Here is a 22,773-nt window from a genome sequence, read left to right as displayed (position 1 = left end):
TATGTAGAATAGAGATAACAAATAGGGAGAGCTGAAGTCAATGCTTCCTGTTCTTAGAGAATTTATTGAAAAAGAAGATAATCTTTACCTTGTTATCTTTCTGGTTAAGGGCTTAAAAACACTTAGGGAATGTTTTAGCTTTTCACAGTTTAAAGGTTGAACAGTGACTGGTCCCTCTGTCTCCTGATTTATTTTGATGTAAATTCTAACTTTTTTTTTTAATCACCTGTAAACATTTTATGTCAGCCCTATAAATTAGACTCCGGTTTCACTAAATAGAACCCCTTGATACCCCTTACAGTGAACAAAAAGAGGTGTTTTCTTCTTCAGCTTCTCACAGGAGTACTGCTGGATTTTATTTAAGAAGTTGACTTTAAAAGTGGTGTTTTTTTGGTGTGTGGTGTGGGTACAGCGGCAGTCGTGTGCATTTCTTTCAAAAGGGTCTGTGGGTGGGGGGACTCCCTGTGGTGCCCTCACTATTTACTCACTCAGTTGTTCCTCACCAGAAAAGGGGAAACCCAGTGCTCCGTACCCACTCATTCTGAATAACAGGGCTGGATGATGGCGGGGTGGAGAGGCCTCTGTCCTTCGGCAGAAGCCTTAGTGGTACAATAGCTTAGCAGAATGCAGTTTTATTCTTTTACCCTCATAGATATTAGAGGCTGTTGTGCAAATGACACTAGGGATCAAAATGGCACACGACAGTGAACAAAATTTATAGCACACGTATACGTTCACGGGACATAGAGTGAAAGCATTTAAGTCCTTTCCCAGGCAATAAGTAATTCCTAGAGCCACAAGTAGAAGGCTAGTTGTGTGTGTGTGTGTGCATGTTATTTGGAGAGGTTAACAAATATTTGGTTCATTGACCATTTCCTTGGTTTTCCTACAGAAAATTTTTTTTTTTAAAGATTTTATTTATTTATTTTACAGAGAAATAGAGAAAGTCAGAGAGCACAAGCTGGGGTGAGGAGGGGCAGAGGGAAACAGAGAAGCAGACTCCCCACTGAGCAGGGAGCCCGACGTTGGGCCTGATCTCAGGACCCTGAGTTCATGACCTGAGCCAAAGGCAGATGCCTAACCGACTGAGCCACCCAGGCGTCCCCCTACAGAAAATTTGATTCAGTGCTTCTCATTTGTTTTCCACGAGGCCTCTGTCACCTCTAGAATATGAAGGTAAATTAATGAAGAATCTGTACTTTTTTTAGAAAACGCTCCTCATTTAAGAAAGGTGACACTTGTGTGTAAGACCAAAAATGTATAGGTGATGCAATAAATTCAAAGAAATTGAATTGTATAGCCGTAAGAAGACGTTATCTTTATTAGCAGAGACTAAATGACTGGAGCTTTACTAAATACTAAATGCAGGTAAAGAATGTCAGTGGTCTGGCCACACCAGAAAGTACACGGAAGTCAGGCTCGTCATTATTGTGCGGCCTTTGGCAAGTAACCTAAATTTCTGGGCCTTAGGAAAAATAAGGAAGTTGGATTATATCAGTGGTTTTCAGATGTGGCTTCAGAGCCCCCTGGAGTAGCTCTAGGTCCCCCATCAGGCGTCTACCGAATTATCCGAGAGCTTAAGGTGGGGAGGGAGTTTGAGTCCCAGGAAACTTTGTGCTACAGTGGCTAGTAGGCATTTTCAGTTTGGGGGACCACCAAATCGAATGATCTTTAAGACCATTTCCAACTCTTAAGTTTCAATCAATCCCTAGGGGGAATATCGTCCTTAGTCAGCAGGAAGCAATCCAACAAGGAATTGGGCCTCTACGGAAGAACACTTTCAAATGGGAGAGGGGTATAGAATTTATCATTTCCAAGGGCTGCTGCTTGTTTGCGGTCAGATAAGTCTAAGCTCTTTCCAAAGGCATAGAGAGGAGAGCTGAGAAAGGTTATTTCTCTCTCCCATCTCTCCTTCCTAGACATTGGGGACAAGCGTGAAAATGGTCCCTGGAGTGAAGGGGGATCTCAGGATGTCCCTGTGTCTTCATGGGATCAGTCATGGGCTGGATTTCTTGGCCCCACGGTCTGCGTTGGAGTAACAGACAAGTGAGGAATGCAGTGGCCATCTGTCGCTGTGCCAGACCAGGGAGAGGCTGGGACAAGTGTGGCATGAACCATGCCCCTGCCGGAGGCTCTGACAGCTCACTGGCATCCACATACGTAGCCTGTACACAGAGAATAGCTCAGGGGAAAGAGGACGAGTGGCCGCAGAAGAGAGAAGGCTGCAGGGACCCAAAGTGGTAATATCCATGGTGACAGCAGAGCCGTTGGCCAAGAAGAAAACTCTTTGGCACGGATGCCAAGCATGTTTGTACTAGAATGGGGCTCAAAAATTCAAACAGAACACTGTCTGTTTTTAAGGACTCATGTGAAAGGTTTGTTTGTCCCAAGCCTCAGTCCAAGAGTATGCCTGTCCTAAACATGGTCCAGTAGTCCCCAAACCCGCCGACTGTCATCTCCGAAACACGGAAGACAAAGGACACAGGCCTTCGGCTCTCTGATGAGGAGTGAGAAGGTTTTCTTCTGAACACCTCCACCTTAGGAGTAGTAAGGGAGGAGGGCTCTGTGTCCGAAGCTCCTGCAGGACAGTTAACAGAGGTGGAAAGTGGAAATAACCTTAAAGGCACTGAAGCTGAGAAACTGCCGTCTTTATCCTAACAGCCGCAATTAGTTTTGGAAGGCTGTCAGTGGAGAAACTCAGAAGGCAGCTGTGTCAGAAGTGCCCGCGGTGCTGGCCCGTGGGCCACCACGCCTGTCTCGCACCTTGTCTCAGTCCCAGGTGAAGAAAGCTGTATCCTGCTTGCAGCTAGACCTCGGCACGCAGACCTCTAAATTTTCACCCTGAACACACAAGGAAGTGGTTGGTTGCATGAAAAAAGGAGTCCTCTTGGGTAAAAAATTTTTTTTTGTTTTTGCAAAAGTTTTATGGAAGAAAGCAGAGGGAAGGATGCCTTTCTGCTAGTGTTTTGGAAACCTGGATCTCATCAGCTTTCTGGTTGGTTTTGGCTGTCAAGGTTCCTTATGCCAGAGCCACCGTGAGCCAGGTTTCTGAGGTTCCTCCTGACCTGTCTTGGCACAGCCTCTTAAAAATAGCTGTCATTCCAAGTTCAGCTAAAATATATAACTCAACAAATAAATACATATAAAGCGTACGAATAGAAGTAGCAAAGTGAGGATTAGCGGACCCAAGAGTGACAGCCTGGCCATGAAAAATACCATAAAACACTCTTTGGAAGGTTGTTGCTTATATTATTACGTACAGTAAATGGAGAGGCTCTGACCCATTTGTCATGATCCATGATCTCCCATTTCTCCTCTGGGAGTTTCAAGGAGCTGACCCCTTGCAAATTTTCTTGAAAACAAACAAACAAACAAACAAACAAACAAACGAACACCTTCCCTCATTGTCTGTCACTGGTCTCTCCCAGGCAGTGTGTGGGTAGGTGGCTCAGCGTCCTGGTAAAAGACATGAAATGTCACGTTACATTGTCCCTTCTTTTCCTTCTAGAAATGTTCTTTAGGATTTTGAATGGGAACTCCTCAAATAGAGGATTACATAATGTTTGCTGATCGCGCGTGCATACCATCGAGGAGGGTGGAGAGCCCAAAGGAGAAGGGAGAGTCTTCACGTTAGGACCCCATGCTCCCTGCATCCGGATACGGATGTTGACAGGTGGAAGTGGGTGGGGGGGATCCTCTGAAGGAGAACGAGCTGCAGACCAAGGAGTCAAGAGTCAGTTGTTCTTTACCTGGGGTGCTTGCGTTTTATCCAGGCTCTTCCTGACATGACCATCGGAGAGGAGAGAACACATTGATGTCTATTTCATGGGGCTGTTGGTGACACAGGGCGGCTTTCATTTTCAAGGCTCTACTATGTTCGGAAGAGTAAATGTTGGTGCTTTCAGTGTTCCTCGCCCCCCTCCACCCCCCAGCTTCTGCTATCTGCCATGCATATATTTCATTTGGCATTTAAGTGCACGGTTCTTAAAACTGCTGACGAATAATCTCCCTTTCACATTTTGCTGGCACCGTGGTCTCACTGTAAATGCTGTCTGAATGTTCTTGGGAAGTTGCATAATTACAGGTACTCTCGTTTACTGCGCAATATGGTCGGTGACTAATGGCCTAATCAGGACTTGGAAAATATATAAACAGTTCAACAGAAGCAATTGATTCACTGAGCTCTTTTCATCCAGACAAGGGTGAGCTAATGGGAGTTAGAAAGACGGAGGTGTGCAGTGTTTGATATGCTGCCGTTAGAGCGTTCCCACAACCCCCGTGCATTACTGCTCATTGATGCCGGGTGCCCTGTTTCATATGCATGAGGCTGCAGTGCCAAATGGTCGTCCTAATTGGCTCTTGCTTGGTATTCCCTAATGTGGATGTTCTGCGTGTGAGTGCTCTTTTCCCTTTCCTCTCAATACTCCTGAGTGTGACAGCTTTGGAGAGGCAGGCTGTCTCATCTCACGTGTCCCCCATGGCGGCACCCTGGCCCTGGTTTCTTAGGATAGAGTTTCAGTGGAGACTCTAGAAGCGGGACTGCGGGGCTTACCTCGGAACCTTGATGTCGACCCGGTTCTTGTTCTCTTGTCCTCGGTGGTACTTTGCCTTCCAAAACGTCCAGCCGAGGTGCACGGAGGTAGAGACTTGGCAGTGGGGATGGAGTATCTCAAAGGAAGTGTCTCCCTGGAGCCCTGTCCGGTCAGGCAGAAGATGGAATGTCATCACTGTCATGTTTGGAATGTATTAGATATCCCCTAAATTCTGCATCTCATCTCCACCCAGTCTTTTCCCATGCCAGATTTTCTGTCTCTTAGCTTGACCACTGATTGAATTTCTCAATTTTTGATGACATCGCTGAATCTCTAGAAGCTAGCATCTCATTGATGGAATAATTCAGAGCATCCGAAAAGAAATCATTAATGATGTGTTTTCTCAAATAAGACACATGCCCGTTCATTCATAAAGGAAAAAAAAAAGTTCTTTCGCACATTCCACGTCCCACATTCATGGTCATGTTTGGACATCTTTCTAGCTGTTTAGGAATTAGAGGGCCGCCAGGCTTCTCTCCAGAGAAGAGTGAATGACCACTCATCAGTATTATTTGTTTCACTTGAAGTTTTAAGCTGCTGGAGCGTAAGACAGTAACGGGTTTCCCATGCCTTCCGGGACCCTGTTGTCCTTCACTCCCTCACTTGGGCAACCTGCCCTCGCCCTCGTGTGGGAGCTGCCGGGGCCCTTCTTCCTTGGAGGATCTGGTGAAGGTACGACACATTTTGCTGTTCGTATCATACTTTGTTAGCTCTCCTGGAGGAATGTGTGTTTTGGAAAAGGACGGTGGTTGAGAATTTCTCTTGGAGCTCAGCACACTATGGGTTAGGAAGTGAAAAGAAAGGGAAGGGGTAGAGGGAGATGTTTGGGGGCTAACCGTCCTTTCTATGGCCCTTGAAAGCAATAGATAGATGTCAAGGTTATCCCCTTGACCCAAGGCTGCCTGCAGCTCTGGCCCCGAAACCCTCCACAGAAGCCCTTTCTGGGGCTGCCATCACCAGAAAGGCTGGGGTACAGAGCAAGGAGGCAGGACGGTGCCCCCCCATGCTTATTTAAATCCTGCGTATTTTGTCAGACTTTTATTATTTGTATTATTATTATTTTTTTTTACATAGCAACCAGATTAAGAATTTTTTAAAGAAAGTGTTTTTCAAGTTATTCTTAATACAGCTACGTTAAGAACCTAAGATATGAAGCCACAATTCCTTTAACTACAACAATAATAAACGTATTAATATGCGTTAAGGTTAAAGAAGCTTAATATTACAACAGAACGGAGCAAAAGCTGCTGAAAGACACTAACGCTTTAGCGTTCTTCATCTAATCCCTGCATTTGATTGCTGAGATGGAATGCTTATTTTAAGGGGCGGCTGGTTGGATGATCAGACGTTGGCGTGTGCACCTCCCGCGAGTCCTTCCTGTCATCTAACCCAGTAGCTCCTGGACGCCAGTATATGTGAAAGTTACCGTGAAGAGTTGTATGCACAAAATCATGTTTGCAGTGTCTTACGGGAAAGTTAAGGGATTTTCAAAGTTAATTTGGATTATATGTGACTTTTGGTTAACTTTTGAACTTAACCTCCCACGTAAACACTGTACTCTACTATCTTTTGCTGCCTCCCTCCCTGCTTTTCATCTTTCCCTTTCCTTCTCCTCTCCTCTCCTTTTTGGTGGATTAAATCCCACAGATTTTTTTTTTTCTTGTGAAATCAAAATAGTGGTGTCTACTTATATTCAAACCAGAAAATGACTAGTATACTGAATATTCAGATCTCTTAGGAAAAAAATAAATGATGCAAGTATTCTGTAAAAGTCTATCTACATTCCCCACCCTGTGTTCCTCTGTGGCTTTCTGTCTTCAGTTTCCCATTTTTAGCTGGAAAAGAGTACCAGCCAAAAGACAGCCAGGTTCTCTTTGCAGCAAAGCCTGTCACCATCTGTAGATGAGAAAGTAACATTTTGGCTTAAGAGCTGCCTTCTAATATAAGATAGAATGGAGATGATAATAACTAATAGAGAATAGAAAATGGCATTGTGATAAGAATCTGAAAATAAGATTTTCCTAAATAACCCGAGGATATCCGGGAGTTGGTTAAGACTTCTGTGATACAAACTTGTACATTTTCTCAAAATCAAAAGGAATTAAACTAGACACCCAAGAAGCCAGATTACAAAGAAGTGTGGCAAGTGAAAGATACATCGAACGTTATTGCCAGATTTTGGAAAAACGAACAAGCAAACAACATTTTGGCTCAAGCAGCAGGTCTCTTTAGGCAAACAGCCATGGATGGGTAAAAGTTGCAAGAAAAAAAAAAATCTCATCATGCACCGAACACTTTCAGGCAACCATTTAATTTTTTTTTAAGTTTTTAAAAAAAAAATTTTTTTTATTGAAGTAATGTCTACACCCAGTTAGGGGCTCGAACTCACAACCCTGAGATCAAGAGGCACATGCTCTTCCGACTGAGCCAGCCAGGCGCCCCGACAACCATTTAATTTCTCAAAATTTCACAGATATTTTAAAGGGAACAGTGAATACAGAAAACAGGTCGTGATGATGGATGAAAACAGAACGAGTTAAGAGCAGTACTAAAAAATGAACAACTATATCTGAGTTTCATTAGTTGTGTTTTGCTCACCTTCACAATTAGTCATCCAGTGAGAAACACATGTAGGTGAACATTTTAGCTGCTTCAGAGGAATTAGCTGCCTCGAAGCACAAATGTTCGTGTTGAATTTCACTGACTTGGAACCCTCAACAAACTACCGTGCAAGCAGGACAACCTTCACAGGTGGGAGTGAAGCGGGATACAAGTAAAATGGGTAAAATAAACAAGATTTGGAGGGAAAGTCCTAGTATATAGAGAATTTAAAAATAGAAGACTCCCTCCTCCCTCCCCACACAGTTAATGAATACCTGTATTCCAACTTGGAGCCCTCCGCCTGCAAAGTTCACTGCCTGTCACTTCCCAGCACTCACCACATACCTCTTGATTCACACCTCATTGTTTGTTTACATATCTGCCTCCCGGACTCAGGGTGGAAAGCTTCTTTAAGGACAAGGACAAACTCTGGTTCCTTTTTACATTTCCCATGGTGCTTTGCTCCCTGCGGCCACTCAGACATTAGTCATCGATTTTTAAAAAAAACAGCTGTTAAGTGAAAATAAAATAAAATAGCAAAATGAGACAAACACTCAGATATGAAATGTTACAAAATAATCGTCAATGGTGCTTGAACACGGGATCAAATGCACGTGCTATTCCAGATATTGTGATGGAATCATTGAGGCTGGTGTAAAACTTCACTTTGTCAGCTGGATGTTCCAGAATAGAGGCCAACGGCATAGCTAAATTTGTTAGGGAGATGTTTCCAACCCCAAAACAATCATACTGAAATTCTTTTGTCACCGTGAGCAATCCGCAGTAGAAAATACAATTTGTGAGCTGGGAATCAGGGTAAGTAACCCAAATTGATATTCTTTTTGTAGAAAAACATATCCATCCTTCCACTTGTACTGCTTTCCTCTTTTATAGCCTTGACTCCCTCTTTGGCGTTGTCTATTATCCCACCACTAGATGGACAGTGCAGGGACCATATTTTATTCATATATATTCTTGGAGTCTAGCACAAAGTAGGCACTCAGCAACTGTTAAACGAAGAAATAAGATGTTTCAATTTCCCTAACAGCTAAAAGGATACATAAAACCAGTGCTAAGATCAACAAGAGTTGGTTTCATATGTTGGTAATTGTGGGTTGGGAAATAAGGAGCTACTTTATACATTATTTTTATAGAAGTGTGTCGTATACCTGAGTAACTTTAAAAGTAAAAATTTATAGTTGTGGGATATTAAATCTGGCAAGGACTTAAAACCTGTAGCTCAATCCACTTAAGAGCATTACCCTGCTCTTCTCAACCAGCCATATAAAAGCTGGGAGTGTGGGTTAGTAAATAACCTTTTCAGAACCTTAGAATTGTATATGTTTTCAGCAGATTGCAAACTCAACCACACTCGCTACTTTATTACTACTGTGGTGGAGTCATTACTGGCCTGATGCGGGTAGCTGGGTTGAAGACGGCGGATCCGTGTTGTTACCCTGTTGTTACCTGTCTTGATGTTTCCATTCATAATGCAGCACTTTGGAATTTGTGACCTTTGCATATTAGAGACAATACCTAATGATGTCCCAGTTCTTTCTCCCCGCCCCCACCCCATCCTCCTCATCCCCTGCAGTTTGCCACACCCCAGTTTTAAAAAGCATACCATTTCCTGAAAGCTCTTTCCTTGTGCTCTCCCTCCTCATGGGTACTGCTTGTCATGAATGCTTGAATTTCACATCTTTGAAATGAATTGAAAAGGCGTCTGTGGCTACCAGGGTTGACTGCCCTAAGGCCAGTATCATGATAAAAAAGTGAGTGTAGGATCCATGGTGAGTATGGTGTTTGGTGTAGGACTCTGGCTGTTAGATCTTCAGAGTTACATGAACTTATTTTCAGGCTTTCTAAGAGTCTTGTGGGCTTGGAGAAAGGCCTCTGAGAGAAAAACGTGAATTTCTAAAGTCTTAGGATTGATAGGACAGTCGCTGATGGAGGATTCATCTACAGAGACTGTAGTTAACCGATTGGTTAAAAAGCCATTGGTTCCTTGTAGGTACCAGGAATGTGTATGCTACCATTCCTGGCAGAACATTTCATAGAGTCACTGCAGCTCCGAGAGCCATCTCCATCCAGAATTCACAGGACTTCAGTGTGGCTCTGGCTTTCAGGCCCACTAATGGTGATCCTGTGAATTTCACATCCCATCTTGGAAACTCTAGTTTTGTTTCGGATTCCAGGAAGAATAGGACCTGTGTTTCCCATTTACTGTTTTGTTATTTTGAAATTGAAATGGCAAGTCTGAGCAGAATTAAGAATTACGTAAAACAGGATCTTTTAACATCTTTGTTTAAGTTCTTTTCTTAGAGAAAACTTGCCAAGGACATTATCTGTTTCTCTAGTAGACTGGCTTCTAATTCCCGGACAGTGGCTATTTCCCAAGATCCGATTCCAGAACATCTGTTCTGTCATCAATCAGGTTTCCAGTCATCTCCTGCTTGATTTACGCTGTGTTAAACCTTCTGATGGAAAGGACTTTTATTAATTATGTTTAGGTAATAAAGTTGCAGAGGGCTTTAGAAAGTTACTTGTAACAGTCAAATAGCGAGCTTTGGCCTAGTTAGCCTTTCTAGCGGCAGAATGGATTGTGAGCCCATTGGCAGGGTTGGGTTGTGGGTCATTGTGGAATAGCCATGTTTCCGTTGCCTGTGGCTGGGAATATGTGTAGTGGGGCCATTAAAAAAGCCTGCGGTTGAGTTTTGACTTAGAGCTGTTTTAAACTGCCAAACAGACTGAATTCATGGGAAACTAGTTTGAATGAGACCAGCTGCAATGTAAGAGTATGTATGTATATATACACACACATGCTAGAGGCTTCTCCCTCCGTCGGGGGGGACGAAGGGAGAGAGCAATAGAGCGCTAGGTAAATGGGCCTGAGACCAGTGGATCCCAGCAGGGGGGCACTTCTTCCCCACTCAGAGAGCATTTGGCAATGTCTGCAGCCATTTTTGGTTGTCATACGTGGGGGAGAGGGAGGTAGTTCTACTGGCCTCTAGTGGGTGGAGATCAGAGATACCACTAAGTATCCCACTGTATACAGAACAGTCCCCACAACAAAAGAATGATCTGGCCCCAGATGTCAATAGTGCTGGAGCTGAGAAACACTGACTTCGACCCTCTCCTCTTTGTACTTGTTCAAAGTGATCCACCAGCCTGTCATGGTGGACAGTAAGAGGAGCCGCGGGATAAGGGGGGAAGTGAATAGAGGAAGTGGCAGTGTTGTTGGAAACTGTTTGGGCCATATCTCAGTTGTACCCAAGGGAATATTTGGCATTCTGTCTTTTACGTTCTTGAGAAGACAGAAGTGTGTGGGCCCCTGGGCCATGGCTTTTGTGTTAGAGGTAACCCGTGTGTTTATCGTTTTGTCCTCCAAAGAACCAGCATTCATTTTTTATTGCTGCTGCAGCAAACTAGCATAAACTTGGTGGCTGGAGACAACACAGATTTATTGTCTTATGGTTTTGTAGGTCAGGAGTCCAACACAGGTCTCACCAGGCTAATGTCAAAGTGAAGGGCTGCGTTCCTTACGGAGGGGATCCCTATCATAGCCTATTCTGGTTCCTAGAGGCCACTTGTATTTCTTGGCTTGTGGCCTTTTTCTCTGTCTTCAAAGCTGGCAACACTGCCTCTCCCTGTAGTCACCTCTCCCTTCACTCTATTCTTCTGCCTCCCTCTTCTGCTCCTGAGGACCCTTGCAATTACACTAAGCCCATCTGTGTAATCTGGGATATTCACCCCAGGGTTCTGAATTGCATCACATCTGTGGAATTCCTTTTATCTGTGGAAGGTAACATTCACAGGTTATGGGCGTTAGGATGTGGACACATTTGGGGAGGGGGGGCATTATTCTGCCTGCCACAGAACCCAACGCATTTGCCGGTACCACATTTTGCTGACTCAAGCTAGACACATAAAAAAAGAGGAATTATAAGAATTGCTTGAAATAGAGTAGTGTCTCTACCCCTCCCCCACCCTGCTCCTCCTCTTATCCGTGGTTTCAATTTCCACGGTTTCAGTTACTTGTGGTCAACTGTGGTCCAGAAGCAGATGAGCCTCCTTCTGGCATATCCCTGGAAGGTCGATGTTAGCCTAATGCTACGTCACAGTGCCTACCCCATTCACCTCACTTCATCTCATCACACTGGCCTTTTATCGTCTCACATCATCACAAGAAGAAGGATGGATACAGTACAGTAAGACATTTTGAGAAAGAGATCACATCACATACAAGCTAGAAGGACCCCCAAATTGCAAAACACTCCCTTGAGAACTGAGGTACTGTGCCCCACATCAGGCATCCTGACCTTGCGGGCTGGCTCCCGGAAGACAAGCTCCCTAAACTTCAGGTTTTGAAAATCAATGGGGAGTAACCCAGGAGAATTATAGAACTATAAGGAATGGAGATCCTGATCTCAAGGGCTCATGTGCAAACCCACTTGCCCAGAGATCCAGCACAAAATCAACCGACTGAAAAGCACCTAGACCAGAAGTGAAGGAGACGCACTTACTAACGTTAAAGCTGCTGCTGGAGAGGCAGGAATCTGCAGGGACTTTATCTGGGGGATGGAAATGCTGGTGGACAACATTTTTGCAATCTCATTCTAACTTGCTGGTGAAGGAGACAACAGGCACCGTTTTTGGCACCGTTCTTCTAGCCTGCCAGAACTGGAGGGTGTGCTCTGCCCACACCGCAGCATAACCAAGCTGGGTGAGTGCCCCATGCTCCGCCTACCCTAGGCAGCACAGGAGCTGCAACAGGGCTAGGCTCATACCCTGAGCCCCACCCAACCTGTGTAGCTGCTGAGCCAAAACCAGTGGGATAAGTGCCTAAGCTCTGCCCTCCCCATGCAGTGGCTGAGCCACAATTGGGCTGGCGAGCACCCTGAGCCCCACCCTCTCTTCATAGCAGCCAAGCCATAATCGATCTGCTGGGCCACTCTGAGCCTGGCCCACCCAGCCCAGAGACAGAACTGTAACTGGACAGCCAAGTGGCTTGAACCCCACTTTCCCTGCATAGTAGTTTAGGTGCAGTTGGGCCAGGTGAGTGCCCCAAGCCCTGCCCTCCCAATGCAGTGGGTGGGCTACAGTTGAGATGGCAAGTGCCCAAGCCCCAGTCTCCCCATGCAGCAGCCATGGCCCTATCATAGTCAGTGGGTACATGCAGCACACATGAAGAATGACCATAGAGCACCTGGCTCTGGTAGCCAGAGATTGAGCTTCTGGGCCTCATGGAACAGCCACTACACAAGACCACTCCAAGACTGAGGGAGGTGGTCATTTCTCCTAATGCACACAAACACAGAGAGATAGGCAAAATGAGGAGACAGAGGAATATGTTCCAATCCAGAGAACAAGGCAAATCCCCAGAAAAAGACATTAATGAAATGGAAGTAAGCAGTCTACCTGATAAAGAGTTCAAAGTAATGGTCGTAAAGATGGTCACTGATCTCAGAAGAAAAATGGGTAATCACACAGCAAGAACGTCAACAAAGAGATAGAAAACATAAGCAGGTACCAAATCGGAAGTTGAAACTGAACTGAAAAATACATTAGAGGGTTCAGCAATAGAGTGGATGAAATAGAAGCATGAATCAGTGAGCTCAAAGACAAAGTCATGGAAAATACTCAGTAAAAAAAAAAAAAAAGAAAAGAAGTGAGGATATCTTAAGGGACCTCTGGGACTTGATCAAGTGGAATAACATTTGCATTATAGGACTCCCAAAGGCGGAAGAAAGAAAGGGCCAGAAAAATTACTGAAGAAATAATGGCTGAAAACTTCTCTAATCTGGGGAAGGAAACAGACAGCTAGGTCCAGGAAGCCCAGAGAATTCCAAATAAAATAAACACAAAGAGAAACACAGCAAGTCACATTATAATTAAAACAGTAAAAGTTAAGAATAAGGAGAGAATCCTAAAAACAGGAATAAAAGCAACATAACAAAGGAAACCCCATAAGGCTATCAGCAGAATTTTTTAGCAGAAACTTTACAGGCCTGAAGGGAGTGGTGTGACATATTCCAAATGCTAAAAGGAAAAAACTGCCAACCAAGAAGTCTCTATCTGGCAAGGTTATCATTCAGAATTGAAGGAGAGATTAGGAGTTTTCAAGATAAGTGAAAACTAAAGGAGTTCTTCACTACTGAACTAGCCTTACAAGAAATGGTAAAGGGATTTCTCTGAGTTAAAAAGAAAAGGTACTAATTAATAATTAGTAATAAGTAAGAAAACATACTAAAGTAAAAATCTTACAGGAAAAGATAAATAATAAAAGCAATGGCTCAAGCAATTATGAAGGGTAAAAGACAAAAGTAGCAAAATTAATTAAAAATACAACAACAATTAAGGGATACATAAAATAAAAAGATGTAAAATATGTCATCAAAAATATAAAATATGGGGGGTGGGGTAAAAATGTAAAACTTTGGAATGTGTTCACACTTAAGTTACTGTCAAGGTAAAAGACACTGTTACATACATAAAATGTTCTATGTGCACATCACTGTAACCACAAAGAAAAAACTTACAGTAAATACACAAAAGCAAAAAAAAAAAAAAAAGAAAGAAAGAAAAGAGAGAAAGACATTTAAACTCAACACTAAAGAAAACAATGAAAGGACAAGAGAAGAAAGAAAGAGAAGAAGAAAGGAACAGAGTGGTGAAAACAGCCAGAAAACAGTTACCAAAATGGCAGTTAAGTACATATTTATCAGTAATTACTTTAAGTATAAAGGGACTAAATTCTCCCATCAAAAGACATAGTATGTCTGGATGGATAAAAAAACAAGACCCTTCTACATGCTGCTTATAAAAGACTCACTTCAGGGGCGCCTGGGTGGCACAGCGGTTAAGCGTCTGCCTTCAGCTCAGGGCGTGATCCCAGCGTTATGGGATCGAGCCCCACATCAGGCTGCTTCGCTATGAGCCTGCTTCTTCCTCTCCCACTCTCCCTGCTTGTGCTCCCTCTCTCGCCAGCTGTCTCTATCTCTGTCAAATAAATAAATAAAATCTTTAAAAAAAAAAAAAAGACTCACTTCAAACCTAAAGACACACCCAGACTGAAAGTGAAGGGATGAATATACCATGCAAAAGGAAGTGAAAAGAAAGCTGAGGTAGCAATACTTTTATCAGACAAAATAGACTTTAAAACAGAGTGTAACAAAAGACAAAGAAGGCCATTCCATAATGATAAAGGGGTCAGAGTCCAACAAGAACATTAAAACATTTGTGGACATTTATGCACCCAAATATATTAAGCAGGTATTAACAGAAATAATGGGAGAAATAGACACCAGTACAATAATTGTAGAAATAAAACTGCCTCTATTTACAGATGACATGATAATGTACATAGAAAACCCTAAAGTTTCCACCAAGAAACTGTTAGAACTAATACATGAATTCAGTAAAGTTACAGGATACAGAATGAATACACAGACGTCTGTTGTGTTTCAATATATTTATAATGAACTATCAGAAAGAGGAATCAAAACAATCCCATTTACACTTGTATAAAAAAGAATAAAATACCGGATGAGCACTGTGTGTTATCTGTAAGCAATGAATCACTAAATTTACTCCTGAAACCAATATTTCACTATATGTTAACTAACTAGTATTTAAATAAAAACTTTTTAAAAAAATTTAAAAAAATACCTAGGAATAAATTTAACCAAGAGGTTCAAAACCTATACTATAAGGCACTGATGACAGAAATTGGAGATGACACAAAGAAATGGAAAAACACTCCATGCTCATGGAGGAAGAACGAATACTGCTAAAATGTCTATACTACCCAAAGCAATCTACAGAGTCAATACAATTGCTATCAAAATAGAGGTGGGGTGGATGGTTGAAACTGGTGAAGGGGATTAAGAGATACAAACTTTCAGTTATCAGTAGTCACAGATATGTAATGTACAGCAAAGGGAATATAGTCAATAATAGTGTAATAAGTTTGTTTTGCAGCAGATGGTAACTAGACCTGTCGTGGTGATGATTTCCTAATGTAGATAAATATTGCATCACTGTCTTATATGACTGAACGTAATATAATATTACATGTTAATTATAATTCAATACAAATAAATAAGCTTCATCATAGGTACGGATGTATGCGAAAAAACATAGTATATATAGGGTTTGATACTGTTTTAGATATCCATTGGGGGTCTAGGAACATGTCCCCCACGAATAAGGGGGACTACTGACATCCTCTTTTCAGTGGTATAATTTCAGTGTTTTAGAGGCAATTTTCCTTGTAGTCAATGTAGGGTGACACAGAAAACATTTGGAGGATGTTGGAAGGTAATTCTTTAAATTGGCAAAGACCCATTACAATAAAAGAGAAAAGGAGAGGGAAGCAGGTGGGGGAGGACGCTACAGGCAAGGGGTTTGAAAACTTAAATGTGCAGCCAGTCCTCACTTGGGGGTAAGGAGAGAGCTTTTTGAAAATTCAGATTCCTGGGCCCGGGGAGCCTGATGAAGTGGGTCAGGGGTGGGCCCAGGGTTGTATTTTTCATGAGCCACTCTCCTGTGACTCATTTGACATAAAAGTTTCTTAGACCACATTTTGTAAAACAAGTGTGAATAACTATTTTAAAGCAAATATATATTTTAATAATTCAGTGCAAAATGAAATCATTGTATAATCTTGATGCTAGAGGACAGAATAAATAAGTATATTTATTGGCATTCTTGTCACTTCAGTTATATTGGGGGTCATGTGATCTGTTTTTGGCAGATCTAAATCCTTATTCTATTAAGCCATATTTATATTCAAAATGCATAATGATTTTGACCCTTGGTTGTTCTTGTTAAGAGTGTCCTCCTCTCTGTGCTGTTGTTATGTTGATATAAACACCATTTTGGCTTCCTAATGTTTAAGGAGAACTAATGACTCTTGGGAATGTCAATGAGTCTCCAGACCTTCTTAAGCCAGTTACAACCAGGCTATCATTTTGAGTTTGTTTGGAGGTAACATTTGTGAGTTTCTTCACACACAAAAGTTGCTCCTTAAATGCTAGCTTGAGGGACAACCTGACTAGTTTGAGCTAGTGCTGGGACTTTCATTTTAGGAATGGAAACATGAGTTCAGAATGCCCACCCGTCTGATCCTGAAGGCCACCCACCTTCGCTATGGAACCTTTCCTGAGACCCTTTCCTGCCTCAAATGGTTTCCTCCTCTAAAATTCCAAAGCTTTTCTCTTGTTCTCTTACTGTACCACAAAGAGGTTGTACCATTTGTGTATATGCTGTCTTCCCAGATGGCGGAGAGACTCCCCGAAGGTGTGATCCGTATCAGGGAAGGTTTCCTCTACTCCAGACAAGCGCCTGGCAGAATTTCCTTACAAAGCTCCGTAAGAAGTGTGTCGATGACTCGACTCACCTCACTTGACAAGGATGGGATCATCTTACAGTTTTTCGGATATTGTGTCTCACTTGCTTTAGAAATTTAAAACTTTGCAGTGACTTTTCTTCACATCAGCTTTAAGAATTGTGATTTACTGGGCTTTTTAAAAGTTAATGATGCCACGATATCAAAAAGAGGCTGGAGCGAATCTCCTTGAATGAGGGGTGGTTTGTAGTCTAGATGACCCGTTCCCCATGTCACATCCAAGTAACATGTAAAGTGGGGTTGTTGGCGTGCGGTTGTGGGGAGAAGCAGTTGTTGTACGTTACTTGGTAGAATTCATATTCCTATCTTGTCAGTTTATAGCGAGCCAGAGATTTAAAATAACATTTGTTTCTGTTTTAGTAACTGCTTTAAAAAAAAATATCCCAGATCATTATGTTTTCATTTTCTTTAACTTGACTTCTGGTAGTGTTTTTAATATGTGGCCTTTCAAGCAGTAATGAAATGTATCAATGCAACTTGGCAGCGCCTAACAGGACATGCTTCTAGGATTATTCTTAATGATTAAAAGTCAAATTGAGTTAAAAAAAAAATAAGAAAACCTGACCCAAAATATAGATGAGCCAAGAAAACCCAGAGGGGGAAAAAATCTGTGAATGAAACGTTGGTTCTTGGCCTCTTACATGTCCTCCACATCTTTGTTCTCTGGAGCTCTTCTTAATTGCACATTCACAACAAAAGGGGAAGGGTTGGGATCACAAAATGTGATTTACTGATGTGCGGTTCACATTCCCCCTTCCTCTTAAGGGATAGTTTGAAGAGTATGCTGTAGTTACCCATGGTTTTCAGTTCGGGGAATGCAGTCATGAGATCTGTTTGGTGGCATTCTGGAGAGTTGGCTGGAGGACCAGGAGAGCAGTCAGACATCGAGGTGGGCGGGCAGGAGAGATGGGTGAGAACAGAAGCAGTAGTGCCAGAGGGGTGGAAAGGGAAGGATTCCAGCAGTGTAACCAGGAAGTAGAATGGATGAGATTGGGAATAGCTCACTTGTGAAATAAGGGGGGAGGTGTTGAATCTGGAGTTCTCAGTTTCAGCAACTCAGTGATGCTGGGGTACCAGGAACAGGCTTGGTGGATCCCTAAAAGGGATGGGACCTCACCATGCAGCATTACGTCACTGCTTTTTCCTTTTAATCCTCTAGCTTACCCCTTCTTGGTTGGGAGTCATAGCTCGTGGCTCCTTCAGCTTCACTTGGGTGTCAGGTGCTCAGGGGTGTGTGGGTACCGCCGATGCGAGTGTGGAGGGAGGCAAAAAGGAAGCGTTAGTTTATAGCTGTCCCAGTGTATAATATGAAAGGCAGTTTAAAAAAAAATTGCCAGCCTAAGATTGCTCACTTCAGATTTCAAGAGCGTTGGGAGAAGTGCTCACCGAGTAAGAACATCAGTCCTTCACTAAATAATGGCAGTGATTCGGAGAACTTTCTTTTGTGGTACTGCACACTGAGGGGTCTACCAAGACAGAAAGAGAACGGTGCTTCGTAAGCTATAATTACTTAAATGTTGCCATAAGTAAATATTTAAAGTATACTAAAATGGTAACATCAGGAAATATGACTAAGAAGTCGATATGCAACACACCCTTTTCCCCACCTTTGTGGTTGTTGAAAATTTCCACCAAGAATGATAAAGAAGGTTAAGATTGGGGCTGTTAGGTTTCAAAGGAAGGCCAAAATTTGCATGGTTCTATAAGTCCAGTCATGGCGCTCACAAATGGAAACCCAGTATTTAAGTTAGATAGTCTGTGACAGTAATTAGAGATGAACCACTGCAGTGGCTTTCCGTTCTGTGCAGAAGTTTGGCATGGTCAGAAAAAACAAAACAGGCCTGTTCCTAACCATGTTACTTACAAATACACAAGCCTCCAATTTATTTGGTTGGTCTGAGAAAAAGGATGGTTTTGGAGAATGAAATGGCCTTGTAAGTTTGACATAGTATGGAAGTATTATCAGGTATTGTCAACACCTGCTATTACATCGTACCATTTTTGTAAAGGATTTTATTTATTTATTTATTTATTTATTTACTTACTTATTTACTTATTTATTTATTTGAGAAAGAGAGCACACATGCCTGAGTGAGCAGGGAGTGAGGGGGAGGGAAGGAGCAGAGGAAGAGGGACAAGCAGACTCCGTGCTGAGCGAGGAGCCCGATGGCAGAGCTTGATCCTATGACCTTGAGATCATGACCTGAGGAGAAACCAAGAGTCAGCCACTCAACTAACAGAGCCACCCAGGCGCCCCCAGATCAGACCATTTATACAAAGTATGTAGCATAATTTTTCCAAGAGTAATTATGGTGCCGAGAGAATGAGTTGGGTTCTTCTGTGTTCTGTGGTCTGTGGTGCACAGATCTATCCGTTAAAAAGCTCCCTGCCAGTTTGGGCATTCATATTGAAAACAGATATGCAGAGCACGTCAATGGGACATGGAAGGGTGGGTAGTGATGTTATTAAGAATGGCTGAGCATTTAGAAAGGGTACGACACAATCAATAAATTTCTGGGTCTACCCCAAATCCACTTTTTTTTTTTTTTTGGTCCTGCTTTCTTCTCAAATCAGTTCACATTAGGATGGACCTAATTCTATCTACTCTGAGAGTGTCACAGATAAACTGGCATGGAGTTTTCAGTGAACACCATTGAGGATACTGTAGACCACTATTCTCTTTTAAAATATCTAAAATTTTTGGCTAAATTCCACTGCTGATTTTGTTTAATCTCAGGACTGAAGAATCTAAAGCTGTTTAAAAATAAAACTGACGTAAAAAAACACTCCTGTGTTCTTTAGTCTTCACCCAATCAAGACAAGCAAGCATGATATTGTGTTTGGCACTTGGAAAGTGCTGTGAGCTCCTCAGAAGGTCTTGAGAACATTCGCGATCTACTTACAGCTGGGAAAGACAAGACTCATGCAGGTGAAGCTGTGTTACACGTTGTCAGGGAGTGCAGTACACAGGTCAGCCCATAAGGGTGGCGTTCCCTGCCCAAGGAACTTCGAGGAAAGGGGGCGGGGGCAGTTCTGGAAGGTCAGCTGTCTTGAGCTGCGTGTTGGAAAATGATTAAGGCTGATCCAGGAAGGTATTCAGTATGTTTTAAATGATTCTGTGGTAGCAGAAGGATAGCCATTGAGGTTAGAGAAATAATGGGCACAGGTGTATAGTGACCCAAGGGAGCTGAGGGTTTAGAAAGCACTAGAAAAAGAAACACAGACATAATGTCAGATATTTCAGGTTTGGTTCCAGACCACCGCAGTAAAGCAAGGATTGCCATAAAATGGGTCAGATGAATTCTTGTGTTCCCAGTGCATAACACAAGTCGTGTTGACACTACACTGTAGACTGCTAAGTGTGCAAGAGCGTCATGTCTAAAAAACAATATATATCTTCGTTTAAAAATACTGTCTTGCTAAAAAATGCTAACCATCATCTGAGCTTTCAGTGAGTTGTAATCACTGATCACCAATCGCTGTAACAAATATAATAATAATGAAAAAGTTTGAAATATGATGAGAATTCCCAAAATGTGACACAGAGACGGGAAGTGACCAAATGCTATGCTAGGGAACAGTGTTGATACACTTGCTGGAGGCAGGGTTGCCACAGCCTTCGATTTGTAAAAAATACAATATCTGATAAGCATCCCGAAACTCAGTGCAATAAAACGAGGTCTGCCTCTCCTTTCTCCTTGCCCCATTGCGGCACCTTAGCGGTGACGGGTTTTTCATGGTCTTTGTTTCATCAGTGTGCTTTCAGAGGAAGAAAGAGGGAATACAGACTGAGGGTACCTTGGGTTTTGTTTCCAGAACCTCCTGACGAGTGCTCCATCCTCATGACTTTTTAAGAATTGGAAGATTGGCCTTCAGAGCATCCAGCCTATGTGGCTTTTGAGTGAGAAGGCTTCTCTTTTTCACGGGATAACATGGATAGTCTGCTTTGGGAGGTAGAAGAATGTTCCCGTTAAGCACATGTATTCGTGTGGGCTCCGAACTAATTCATCGAGCAGCTACTTGCTTTGAAACAGGAAAGGGAAGGATCTCTGGCGTCAGAGAGAAGTTGGAGTCCTGAATCTGTCACTTAGTTACTTAGCACCCTGAGTATGTTACTTAGCTCCGTTCACCTCCCTTTCTTCATTTATGAAAGATCAAATGATGCAAATGTCTACCACCTAGGGTGTGTGTAAGGCTAAAAAGAAATAACATAATCTCAGGGTTTAACACTCAAATTTTAGCATCAGGGCACCTGGGTGGCTCAGTCAGTTAAGCGTCTTCCTCTTGATTTTGGCTCGGGTCATGATCTTGGGGTTATGAGATTGAGCCCCACTTTGGGCTCCACGCTGTGTGGAGTCTGCTCGAGATTCTCTCTCTCCCTCTCTCCCTGCCCCTCCTACCTCTTTAAAAAAAATGAGAACCCCCACAAATATTAGCTATTGCTATTATTATTATTGCATGTGTACATTAACACCCAAAGATAGCCACTGTTGTGTAGTTTTCTTAAATAAATAGTTAATGGTTTATGATGACAGACCTACTTTGTTGACTGATTTCATGAAACAGGTCTTTCTGAATCTCATTCAGGGTACTTAAAAAGTTTATCGTCTTCTGTTAAAACAAATCCTTACTAGATTATTAAAACCTGGATTATTAAAAGAAAGCATTTGCTAAAGAAGTCTAAAGTATACACTTTTCCCAGGTTCTTACCTGGAAGAATCCAAGTAAATAGATGTTTTCTTGACAGCCTGCCCTTTCCTACTGGCCCTTCATGGCTACCGCCAGCCTACACGCTGACCAAAATATGTATCACAGAAAATGAATTCAGAGGCACATTTGAGAACTTAACTTTTTTCTGTTAAGCCAGATATATTTTTTTAAGATTTTATTATTTTACTTTACTTTATTTTATTTTATTATTTTATTTTATTTTACTTTTTCGAGTAGGCTCCATGGAGCCCAATCCAGGGCTTGAACTCACTACCCTGAGATCAAGACCTGGGCTGAAATCAAGAGTCCGGCACTCTACTGGCTCAGTCACCCAGGTGCCCCTGTTAAGCCAGATATTAAAGAGATTTGCAAAAATTTAAATCAGGGGCGCCTGGGTGGCACAGCGGATAAGCGTCTGCCTTCGGCTCAGGGCGTGATCCCGGCGTTCTGGGATCGAGCCCCACATCAGGCTCCTCCACTATGAGCCTGCTTCTTCCTCTCCCACTCCCCCTGCTTGTGTTCCCTCCCTCGCTGGCTGTCTCTATCTCTGTCGAATAAATAAATAAAATCTTAAAAAAAAAAAAAATTTAAATCAGTGTCACTCTTCTCACTAACCTTTTTGTTTTGGAAAATATAGTTGCTTTTTCATAACGATATTTTATGTAACATGCAATGTGTATATTATTATTTATCGTAATGAATTAATTTTAACATATTTCAAATTTTTTGCAGTCTTAATTTCTTTTTTTTTTTTTAAAGATTTTATTTATTTATTTGACAGAGATAGAGACAGCCAGCGAGAGAGGAAACACAAGCAGGGGGAGTGGGAGAGGAAGAAGCAGGCTCATAGCGGAGGAGCCTGATGTGGGACTCGATCCCATCACGCCGGGATCACGCCCTGAGCCGAAGGCAGGCGCTTAACCGCTGTGCCACCCAGGCGCCCCTGCAGTCTTAATTTCTAACACAATAAATATTGCTCAGTATGATCTGCCTAATGAAAAGCTCCCTAAACATTTTAGGGAGGCAAAGGGGACTTGAGACCAAAAGGTTTGGGAACCGCTGACCTCGGGTATTGTTTACTAGGATGCATTTTGGTTAGTGCATGTCTGCTGGTTGCTTATTTCTTCTGGAAAGTGTTCTGTGGTCAAATGTATTTTGGGCCAAGCTGCATGCATTCTTTCCTGTTTGAGATTTACAGTGCCAGTCAGTACGCCAGAGTCCCTCAAAGGTGTTTCCCTGATGTATCCCAGTCTTTTTTGTCCTCATTTTATTGTTAGCATAACATCATGTTTCCCCATGGAATGTAGCATCCCAGTGAACACGCTGGCTAATACATGATACAGGCTACCCTCTCCCCATTTTTCAAAAATACAAAGCAAGATTTTTTCTGTCACATCCATATTTTCCTTAGAAGAAGGCTGGTGAAAATTTACCAATTAATTTGGCGGACTCTCTTTTTTA

The 22,773-nt window shown here is 42.5% G+C and overlaps 1 protein-coding gene across 5 annotated transcripts in view; it reads left to right on the top strand.

Moving 5' to 3' along the window:
• The window catches only part of ATXN1 (ataxin 1), a 389,590-nt gene that overhangs the window by 72,037 nt on the left and 294,780 nt on the right, over positions 1–22,773 (top strand). Inside the window, exon 1 of one of the 5 annotated variants that reach the window (XM_040645082.1) lies at positions 10,416–11,916. The exons of the other annotated variants lie outside the window; for them this stretch is intronic. The gene's annotated coding sequence lies outside the window, so the exon portion shown is untranslated. Of the gene's footprint in view, positions 1–10,415; positions 11,917–22,773 lie in introns of those variants that run through there. 5 annotated transcript variants of the gene reach the window in all.

This window comes from Ursus maritimus, unplaced genomic scaffold (genome assembly GCF_017311325.1).
Source record: "Ursus maritimus isolate PB19 unplaced genomic scaffold, ASM1731132v1 scaffold_30, whole genome shotgun sequence".
NCBI lineage: Eukaryota > Metazoa > Chordata > Mammalia > Carnivora > Ursidae > Ursus > Ursus maritimus.
Note: the sequence above shows the minus strand (reverse complement) of the source record. Positions and strands in the feature narration are given on the sequence as shown.